Source organism: Rutidosis leptorrhynchoides, chromosome 10 (genome assembly GCF_046630445.1).
Source record: "Rutidosis leptorrhynchoides isolate AG116_Rl617_1_P2 chromosome 10, CSIRO_AGI_Rlap_v1, whole genome shotgun sequence".
Lineage (NCBI taxonomy): Eukaryota > Viridiplantae > Streptophyta > Magnoliopsida > Asterales > Asteraceae > Rutidosis > Rutidosis leptorrhynchoides.
In genome coordinates, this window is record NC_092342.1 from 251,091,221 (window position 1) to 251,101,064 (window position 9,844).

At 33.9% G+C, this 9,844-nt stretch overlaps 1 long non-coding RNA gene across 6 annotated transcripts; it reads left to right on the plus strand.

Annotated features, from left to right (window-relative positions):
* Positions 1-537: 537 nt before the first annotated feature.
* LOC139872833 (uncharacterized) lies at positions 538-3,516 on the plus strand. Of its 6 annotated transcripts, none has more exons than XR_011767169.1 (6): positions 538-686; positions 1,489-1,594; positions 1,903-2,018; positions 2,125-2,208; positions 2,305-3,112; positions 3,243-3,516. It is a non-coding gene; the product is annotated as an uncharacterized lncRNA (long non-coding RNA). The 6 variants fall into 6 exon arrangements; XR_011767167.1 differs by having other exon boundaries at positions 2,305-2,432; positions 2,545-3,516; XR_011767168.1 differs by having other exon boundaries at positions 1,396-1,733; positions 2,305-3,516.
* Positions 3,517-9,844: the final 6,328 nt, after the last annotated feature.

Below are 9,844 nucleotides of genomic sequence, written 5' to 3' on the forward strand. Positions count from 1 at the left end.
GATGGTTGGTGGCGATGAAGGTGGAAAAAATCATCAGAACCTTCTAGACTATTGTTAGGAAGCAGATGGGATGATGGTGGATATGAGAGTAAATAGTAGGGTAGATGAAAAAGACAGGTATAGCCTTTAGAAATAAAAAAATGCCCTGAATAGTACTGGCTTATGTAGTATTAATTATTACTCTATATACTAATTAGGGCAATCAAACTTGGAATCCTATTGGCTAAAAGGCCCATTCTCCACTGTTAACCTGTTAACCTCTACACCTCCTGTTAAACTGTTGCCATACACCCTAATTAAAAGCGTAATATATACCAATTAGCGTAATCAATCTTGGAATCCTATTGGCTAAAAGGCCCATTCTCCACTGTTAAACTGTTAACCTCTACATCTCCTGTTAAACTGTTGCCATACACCCTAATTAAAAGCGTAATCAATCTTGGAATCCTATTGGCTAAAAGGGCCATTTTCCACCGTTAAACTGTTAACCTCTACATCTCCTGTTAAACTGTTGCCATATACCTTAATTAAATACTTTCTACGTTCTAGAAAACCCTCATGCCTTAGACCTTATGACCAACATTATTTGCTCCAAACAGTTACAAACAAAACTTATTGTTATCCTTCGATCTCATCCAACCTGCAAAGGAATCGACTGAAATTGGATCATAGCATACCCCTCATCGGTAATTAATTCATTTCTTTATCTTCAACTCTGCTCTATACGGTGGTGTTTTAGATTTCATGATAAGGTGTATATATTTAAATTAGGTTTTGTGTAAATTAAATTTTCTTTTGATCATACGCCTCAGTTTTTTTTTTAATTCTTCCTAATGAAAATTGATTTCTAAAATTACCATAGGGCTGAGTTTCTTAATTTTTTCCCCGATGAAAACAAAGAGTTATTGAATGATGTAAAACACCTCAGATTAAAGTCATCTGTAATTTTAAGTGTCCAAGTTTTCACTATCTAATATTCATAACTGGTTTCGTGAATTATACTTTACTTTGGTGATTTTCGTTGGTTTTTCCTACATTTGTCATTCTGCAATTTCAGGTAAAGTCACTTTCAATGTAACTTGAACAGAGTATTCAATTGTAGTTTAAGCTATTTTACATTATTTTTCCCAACAGCTTTATAACTATGTGCACAACAGTTTTCTTTGTTATCATGTAGGCTCATACTTAGGCCTTACACACATACAACAAAAAAAACAAATTTACAAAAATATAAAACAACAATAGGTAAACAGATTTCATACATACTGATAATGGGTATGTATCATTTAACATATAAGTATGAACTGAGTTTTTCATTGTGCAGTTTGTTGTGAACTATGAAATATTATTTTGTTATATATAACTTATACTGTATATTACTTGCAATGGTCTCAGGTAAAACGAATTTTAGAACTGTAACGACTAAGTGATATAATGTCAAACAACAACTTCGCCAGGTATATAACATATATGTAATTTTTCCTGCAGACATTATAATATGCATAACTTATGCCCATTTGGCTAATCGGACCTCTTCTTCCACCTTTATGTGTTGTCATGATTTGAGAGATTCATCCAAGGTCCGACTATCACTGTAAGTTTAATTTGATGCCTGATATTAATTTTATGTCAGTTGATTGGCATAACAGTGTTATGTCAGTTAATTCTATGTTCGTTGAAATTTCGTTTAATTGCTGAAGTTTGAACATGTTGTTGGTGTTGTCGTACAAAAGGTAATGATCTTTTTTATTCGCCTTTTTTGGTTGTTTATTTTCAATTGTGCCTTTGAAATTGATGTTAATGTATGTGTTCAGATCGTTATAATCGATTATGCATTTGTTATTTTCAGGTTGTTCGAGGAGTTTTATTAAAAATTGTAGTTGTTTTTTAATGTCTGTGTAGGTGATGTTGTGATGATGATTATCCATGTTTGATGACTATATGATGTTGTGATGAAGATTATGTTTGTTTAATGAATAACCATATGATGCACACCAAGTGTTCGATTAAATTTCAAGGTAAAGGCGTTCTTTGCTTTAAGCACAAAGATTTTATATACTTCAGTATTATGAGAAATGATTAAATCAATCAATTTTTTTTTTTTTTTTTATTGATGCTTCTCAGGCTAAGGGAGCCAGAATCAACTGAATTCTCTACATGAGTTGGGATTTTTCTACATATAATTTCATCTTCTCATCTCTTAATCAGGTTAGTATTCACGAGTTGATTCGGTTTATGTTTTTTTTTTTTTGTGTCATTTGTTCTACTACTTCTGATTACAACTTTTTTGTATAAACCTATTAGATACAATGTAAGAACAAGATTGTGGCGCTTGAGTTGATCAAGTAGGTTGAGGTCATGGACACATTCACTCGACAAGAGAAACTTAATTCGAGTTCTTGAGTAAGGCTAGCGTTGAGGTCAGTACTAAGGTAAGTTTAGGCAATCTACTTGGGTTATAAGCTTTAGCTATTACCTAAATTTTTAACATGTTATTGTTGTTGTCCCATGCTCATGTTCAATTTACTGAATTGGCCAATTCAGCTGCTTCTTATCATTTATACACAATTGAATAATTGGATTACACTCGAGACATAAAGGTAAATATGTACTTCCTTCTTTGTTGAAATTGATTTTTTAAAGATGCAAATCTTGGCCATACACTCTTGTCATATACTCTTCGTTAAAGGCTATATATTGAAGGAAGACTCATCAATGAGGGAATCTCGATAAGTTTAAATAATTACTAAAATGTGAGTTTATAACTGCTATGATGGTTTTATGAACTAATTAGATGTCAGAGTTGTGGCATTGCAACCTGGTAGTAATTTGGGGGTTTTTTGCACAAAAAAATAGTTTGAGTTATATGAAGGGTTCTTGGACTGAGCCTAAATTTTTACAAGGCTCTCCAAGTTATCAGAGAACAATGGTTGCTTTTCGACTGCAATTTTGCGACTGGCGGTATTTTTTCTACAACAATCGTGTTAAAACTCCATCTAAAACTCCAGGTCCATAATTGAAGGACAAACTTATATGTACACTTTTCCCTTCCTTTTGTTGATTACGGATCTGTATGCATACATATGGATTCCTTTCATCCATGTGATTCCAAGTACTATTCTCACTTTTATGCTGATAATAATGAATAGATTGGATTAATTGTTTTCTAAGTTAATGTTTGATATATCTACATTAACAAAGCAGACTTTATATTGATGATTTTGTATTGATTGTCATGATAGTTATTGTGGGAGCAAAGCTGCAACTAATCATAACAAATATGGCTAGAAGGACTCATGAAATGGTTGAGATATACATGTAGATCATTGTAGAGGACTTTTTTTTTTGCTTTGGTGTTGAATTAAATTTAGATGTTTTTAAGTTTGACTTTGTTACTACATGAAGCTATTGCAAATGAATTACAATAGTGTATTATGTGCTTGATAGTTAGTTGAGGTCACAATCACACTATATGCAAATTAATTTATCTTGATATTTCTTTGTATGACAACCTAGACCCATAAACTGTAATTTGAAGATTGTGTATATTACTTTGCATGTTGAAGCTTTATTTTAAAGTGAAGTGTATATGAATTGTATGGCAATTTGGACCCAATTACCGTAGCTTTAAAAATGTGTATGTAGCTATGCATATTAAACATCTTTGTGAAGTGTGATTTGCTTAGATGTTGGAATGTGAGTGACAAATCTGTATTGTATGTTTTTTGTTGATGGATTTGTGTGTAACAAACTACATTTCTACATCTTAATAGTTCTAATTGTCTTCCATTCAAAAATGGTAATGTTTTAGCTTATTTAATGTGTTTTTAACGAGCTTATCTAAAACTGGAAGCTATATGCACACTTTTCGCTCATATTTGAATTTCATTATGCTAAACTTTTATATTAGTTACTATACAATGCTACTACAAACATTTCTAATGATGTATGCAAGAGGGATATGACTCATATGAGCTTATTTTCAAACATTGTCATTTTTTTACATCTTAAAATTTACAATTTAATTTCATTTTGTTTTTAACACCTATATAAATATATACTCTCTATGATGTCATTCAAAGTAACCGAATCTCATAGTCATAGTTATTCCATATAGTGAATGTACTGATGTTATTTTAATATAATCGATAACAAATGACAAATACAACAACAACAACAACAACAACAACAACAACAATACTCAATTCCACTAAAGTGGAGTATGGGGAGGTTAGATGTAGGCAGTCCTTTCCTCTACCCTAAAGTAAAAGGGAAGTTATTCTTCTACCCAGGATACCTATCGGTCCCCAGGTAGAGGAAGTCGTCCCTCCCTATTCTGTAGAGCAGAGAGGCTGCTTCCTAGAGACCTCCGACCAGAAAGAACCATGAAATCCGATATGTGAAGTAAAAATATACAAGTAAAGTTGGCAAAATAGAAGCTTTACCATGAATAATGTATACTCCAATACGATATATATAGGTAAATAAAGCATATAACAATATTGAGTAATATAACATATAAGTAAAATATGTGAGTGTCAAATATGCAAGTATAACAAGTCATGTAAGTACAATAAGTATACGTAAACATGTTGGTAAGAAGCGTGTAGGTATAATATGCAGTATAAAATAGGTGGTATACTATGTAGGCATAGACAAATAAGTATGCTATGTTAGCATAAAAACATGTGATATGTAAGTACGTATAAATTAATTGCTATATAATGTAATACAAACATGTAACCATATAGTGCAATAAAGCATGTGAATATGCTACAATAAGTATAGATATATTATATATCCATAAAACATGTCCAGCCAATACGTAAAGTCCCACGAAAAATATATATATATATATATATATATATATATATATATATATATATATATATATATATATATATATATATATATATATATATATATATATATGAAGTGCACACAAGCAAGTAGGCAAGAAATATAATATAAATATATAAGATAAATAAACACCATGTAGAACCTAGTCATCTATTCTAATTCTACTCCTCCACAAATTCCTATCAGAAGTCATGTCCTCGGTCAATAAGAGCTCCTTCATGTCAAGTTTCAATCTATCCTCCAACCTACGTTTGGGTCTACCCCTTCTCCTTACGCCCCCAACAACGAGGGTCTCGACTCTCCTAACCGGGGCTAAAAGTGGGCGCCTCAACTCTCATAACATGCCCGAACCATCAAAGTCGTCCTTCCCTCAACTTGTTGGTTATGTTCCCAACTTTCAAGTTCTCCCTAAAAACTCCATTTGGTATCATATCTAGCATGGTCTTGCCACACGTCCACCTAAGCATCCTCATTTCTGCCACCTCCATCCTCCTCTCTTGGGCTTTCGTCATTGGCCAACACTCTGAGCCATACAACATGGTAGGTCTGATTGCGACCTTGAAAAATTTCCCTTTCAATTTAAGGGGTACCTTCTTGTCGCACAACACCCCTTTCGCTGCCCTCCACTTCAACCATCCTATTCGTATACGATGCGTCACGTCCTCATCTATCCTTCCCGATTTGTGAAGCATCGAGCCTAAATATCTAAAGGACTCTTGTGGAGGTAAAATCTGATCCCCAATTCTGACATCCACTAAATCCTCTTGTTCTTCTTCGCTCGTCTTGAAATCGCATCTAAAGTACTCCGATTTAAGTCTGCTAATCCGTAGGCCATTTGATTCTAGTGCAGTCCTCCATTGCTCTAGCCTTCTGTTAAGCTCCTCCTGGGAATCCGAAACTAAAACAATATCGTCGGCGAATATTACAAATATAACAACTATTTGTAATCGCAGCTGACGAAGACAACACACCCAAGAAACAAAGGAAGGACTAAGCACCATCTCTTATGCAACGCCAGGCAATATTTTGATGCACCTCTAACATGGCAATGTAATAAAGTTTGTAACAATATGTACCTACCTTTCTAGCAACATCATGTAACGATCGACGTACGAACCATATGTAAAAATATAAGTATAATAATCCTGTACTTACCTATATAATAAAATGTTTCAAATATGTAAAACATCTACCCAACGTATCAACAAAATACCCACCAAAAAAGCTTTCCAAAATCCGCCGCAACGCGCGGACCTTTCACCTAGTTTTGATATAATTATAGTTAAAAATAAAAAATAAAAAATACCATAGTTTAGTGATATTTCTATGCCTTATGTATGTTGCGTTTAATTATTCAAGACATTTATTTAACGTCTTTTTTCTTTAAAAGTCAAACCAAATTGGAGGGATGCTACAACAAATTTGACCCAACACTTACTTCCGATCATTGCGGCATGACAAGCAAAAGTAGTGCAACCCATTGTCTTTGGTAAGTTATACATTGAGGCCCTCAAAAATAGTGTGTGTGTGTATATATATATATATATATATATATATATATATATATATATATATATATATATATATAGTGGTAGGATCAAGAGGGAAGTAACCATTCGGGGAGAAGCGGGGGGAAGCAAAAACTTTTTTTTTTTCGTTTTTTGAAAAAACTTTGTTCACGAACATTATAGATGAGATGAAAATATGAACATTTAGTAGAGACACTTTGTGATAAATGTTTTTATTTTGGCGGGAAAACGCTCGAAGAAATAATATATAACAATTATCGTGTTTTTCGAGCGTATATTGAGGTTTTAGCTATTGGGGTTTAGATATTAGGGTTTAGATATTAGGGTTTATAGGGTTTAGATATTAGGGTTTAGAAATTTAGGGTTTAGATTTAGGATTTAGATTGAGTTTTTAACACGAACGGTTTAGAGTTTAGGGTTTAGGGTTTGGTGTTTTGGGTTTATGGAATAAACTCAAAACACCAAACCCTAAACCCTAAACTCTAAATCGGGCTAAATTTTACTTCACAAAACATGAAAAAAAAAACGTTCATATTCTTCACGAACAATATTATCTTGAATGTTATTTTTGTCGATCGTTTTCCCGCCTAAATAATAATATTCATCACGAAGTGTCTCTTCTAAATGTTCATATTTTCGTGTGATCTTGATGCCGGAAAAAAAAATAAAAAAAAAACGAAAAAAAATTTTGCTTCCCCCCGCTTTTCCCCGATTGGTTACTTCCCCATTGATCCTGCCCCTATATATACAATATGTGTATATATATATATATATATATATATATATATATATATATATATATATATATATATATATATATATATATATATATATTGAGCCCGTGCGCTGCACGTGTGTAAAAAACTGTGCAAAAAATGTAATTTGCAATTCATATTGGGTGTAAATAAAAATACTAAAAAAATAGGAAAAGTATAAGAATTTTTTAAGAATCCGTGATGTTGACAAATTTTAAGATTTCTTTTAAATTTAAGAGCCCGTGGTATCGACAAATTTTAAAAATTCTTTTTAAGTTTAAGAATTCATGGTGTTGAAGAATTTTAAAAGTTCTTTTGAGTTTAAGAGACCGTAGTGTTGACAAATTTAAAAGTGGTTATGGGTGGTGTTAGTAACTTAATGTCTACAATTTTTTTTCCTCAGCGTTAATATCTTTTTAATATATAAATTATATACTATGTAATATTTAGAGTACATTGAAAATTTATCATGTAACGTAACATTAGTAAAATAAGTTATATTATTTTAAAATTATTATATATAATTATTTGAATAAAAGTGTAACCCGCGAGTTTAATTTTAGGAAAGTTATTAGCCATTTTAGCAAAATAATTGCACTCGGAGAATCGTTATATATAATTAATATTATAATAGTTATATTTGCGTGTTCATGAATATTTGAAGGACTTAAATAGTAAATTTAATCTGATCATAATAATTTCTATTTAAATTTCAACTATGAGATGATGGACGATTCTTTAATTTCAGTAATCCAGCCTTTAATCATTCACTTTTTATCATCCATTACTACATATATTCATAAGACCAGAAGCATATAATTATTGGACATCCATTTAAGATAAATCAATATGCATCTTTTGATTTATCATCCAAATACCCGTTTTATGTTATAATTATATATTATTATAGATAGATTTTAAATAATGAAAATTAACTATATATTATTGATTTTTACCTTTTATAGGTGACAAAAGGATGTCAACATACTATGTAGTATCTTATCTATTTGTCACAACCCAACAACTACGTGGCCCAACCCACTAAGATTATAACCCAAATCATGGAAGGCCCCAGGAAGCATATGGAAGATGTCTAGAATTCTCTCCTTGATTCTTCCATTGAATGGTATGGAAACTCCATAGATATTTCTAGGTCATGAAGTTTCTAGTACTTAGATCATAGCCATTGATTTAGTTTAATCATAGCCATCCATTTTGATGTAAGAGTAGTATAAATAGGGGTGGCCTCATTTGGCACACCACACCTCAAATCTCAAACATTCTCTCTTGTAAAGCATTCTCAAGCAATATAAGTATTTTCTTCGATTCCACTTGTTCTATAATATTTTCTCTTTTGGTTACTTGAATCATTTAAGGTCCGAGTAAGGCTGACTTAGTAGAGACTAAGTGTCGCACGTGAGCTTATCGAGATAAGTCCGTGACATTTGGTATCAAAAGCAAGGTCGATTCAAGGAGATGACAACCAAGACCGAGAAGAATGTGAGCGCAACAAGTGGTGTGATGGGTGATGAGACTCGCCAAGGAGCCAAGAAGAACCGAGGTACGTTCAAAGACTTTGTCGCAAACTTGGACAAGAGGATCATGGATGTAGAGACATCCATGGACGACGTGAAAGCAAAGGTCGAAGACGTCCACCAACGTTTGGATGGTTTGGACGGGGACTTTGACGAATTGAAAGATGATTGCAAGAGTGCAATCAACGTGCTAGACGTTGACATGCGACGTGAGATCCATGACTTAAGGGGTATGCTCATGGGTGAGATTACTAAGTTGCGAGGCGAAATGGAGGGGGAGGTCTCCACTATTCACCAACGCCTCGTGGATTTACAAACCAACATGAACTCTTGTTTGAGATTCATGGCTAGTGGGGGTGGCAACACTGGATGCAATGCTCTGAAGGTGGACGTTCCCAAGCCGTCACCGTTCGTGGGGAAGCGAGAAGCCCGAGCGGTTGATGATTTTATATGGGAGATGGAACAATACTTGGAGGGAGTCAACATAGTGTATGATGCAATGAAGATCAAGACGGCAACCCGTTACCTGAAGGATACCGCAGCGTTATGGTGGCGTCGTCGATATGGAGATATCGAGAAAGGTACGGTTACTATTGATACTTGGGATGATTTCCTTACTGAACTTAAGAATCAATTCTACCCCAAGAATGCTCAAAAGGATGCGATGAGTCGTCTACGTAAATTACATCATTCCGGGACGATTCGGGAGTATATTAAAGAATTCACGAACCTTAGCCTGGAGGTCCCAGATATTCCCGATGATATTCTTCTCTTCTATTTTCTCGATGGTTTGCAACATTGGGCTAAAACGGAATTGGAGAGACGAGGAGTCCAAGACCTTGCCACCGCAATTGCTCAAGCGGAGGCACTAGTCGACCATGCTAATAGGAAAGATTTGTTCAAGTCAAAAGATAAGAAGGTGAGCCATGAGAAAGGTGGGGGAGATAAGCCCGCCCAATCAAGGAATGATAATACACGTAAGCCACCAACCGGGAATAACAAGAGCATAAAAACTTCTTACAAGAATGATGGATGTTTCATATGTGACGGACAGCATAGAGCCCGAGATTGTCCGAAGAAAGCTAGCCTTCATGCTATGGAAGCTCAAAAGGCGGGTTGTCAGGATGAGGATGTGTGCATGGGATCGATGCAAATACTCAATGCT